At 37.9% G+C, this 1,494-nt stretch overlaps 1 long non-coding RNA gene across 1 annotated transcript; it reads right to left on the reverse strand.

Annotated features, from left to right (window-relative positions):
* Window positions 1–278: 278 nt before the first annotated feature.
* On the reverse strand, window positions 279–1,074 carry LOC137561282 (uncharacterized). The gene is made up of 3 exons (XR_011029962.1): window positions 989–1,074; window positions 772–873; window positions 279–464 (listed from the first exon to the last, which is right to left on the reverse strand). It is a non-coding gene; the product is annotated as an uncharacterized lncRNA (long non-coding RNA).
* Between the last annotated feature and the right edge of the window lie 420 nt (window positions 1,075–1,494).

Here is a 1,494-nt window from a genome sequence, read left to right on the forward strand (position 1 = left end):
CAACAGGATTGTTCTTTCCGGGCCATGGTCTTGGTGGTGGTAGATCAATTTTTCCATCTGCAAGTTTCATACCAAGTTTACTTTTCTGAAATATGCTGGCATCGTTATTGCTGCCATAGTTGCCAATGTCAATGTAAGTAAAACGATAATCTGCATCCACTACCGCCATGAGAACGATAGAGAAATATTTTTTGTAGTTAAAAAATTTACTTCCACTGCACGGGTGGCACACTAGTCAGATATGTTTTCCATCAATTGCCCCTAAGCAATTGGGGAAATTGTGTTTCATCCAGTAATTGTCGGCAATTTCAATCCATTTTTGTACAGTAGGGAAGCACATGTGGCGAGGTTGAAGTCTTTTCCACAACACCTCACAAGTTGTCATCACAATTTTTTGAACAGTGGAAATACCCATTCGGAATTCATAGTGCAATGCAGTATATGTATGACCGCTTGCAAGAAATCTAAAAAAAAGAAAAAAAATTAAAATGAATTACATGACAACCAGTGTAACACACCATCACATGCAAATGTCAGTTACTCAGAAGGGCAGTGAACTCAGCCTTGCCCTTCTGAGTAACTGACACCTGGCAGAAATTCAAATGAAAACACAGGTTGCTGTCAGAAAACCTTCACATGCAAATGTCAGTTACTCCGAAGGGCAGTGCTGAACTCAGCCTTGCCCTTCTGAGTAACTGACACCTGGCAGAAAACACAGTGCACAAATTCAAATCCAAACAGAGGATGAAAATGGAAGAGGCCTATTCTCACCTCAGTGTAATGAGAAGTCGTTCAGTAGGCGAAATAGGCTTCCTGAAATGTGTCGTCTGATACTCCAGGTCTTCATGAACAAGTTGCAGAAGCACATCAAAACTACAAAGGGAAAATAAATTATTACATGAACAATGTAAAAAAATCACAACAAACACTTTTAAATATATTAATTGTCTACCAAAAAAAAAACAGATACAAATAAAAAGCAAATTACCTATTCATGTTCATCCTAGTATAGTTGAAGAATTTTTCAGGATGGCTGCGAAGATCCAAATACAGCAAAGAAAAACCACCTTTCTGCTCGCACTTCTTCAACAAAGGATGCACCCAATATCGTCGTTTTCTCTGTTTTCTCAATTGCAATATTGCAATAATAATAATCAATGCTACTCCAACCTCTGCATACATATTGCTTGTAAGCTCAGTGCTGCAAAGTATAGAAGACTCTCCTCTCAAACCTTTCAGAGAATGTGCATCTAACAAGCCCTTATATACTATTCCAGACCTAGTCTCTAACCAATCAAATCATCTCAAATAGCATTAGTAATTAACATACAACAACAACAACAAAAATTGTTTACTTTTTGGGACCAATCACTGCTCTTCAAACAAAGGACCAATCAGATCACTTGATTTTGCATCTTTTGGACAGTAGAAAACAACGTTTTATAGACGTCAAAACGCTATAAAACGCATAGCAAAACGCAATACAGCTGCGGT

Source organism: Hyperolius riggenbachi, chromosome 1 (assembly GCF_040937935.1).
Source record: "Hyperolius riggenbachi isolate aHypRig1 chromosome 1, aHypRig1.pri, whole genome shotgun sequence".
Classification (NCBI taxonomy): domain Eukaryota; kingdom Metazoa; phylum Chordata; class Amphibia; order Anura; family Hyperoliidae; genus Hyperolius; species Hyperolius riggenbachi.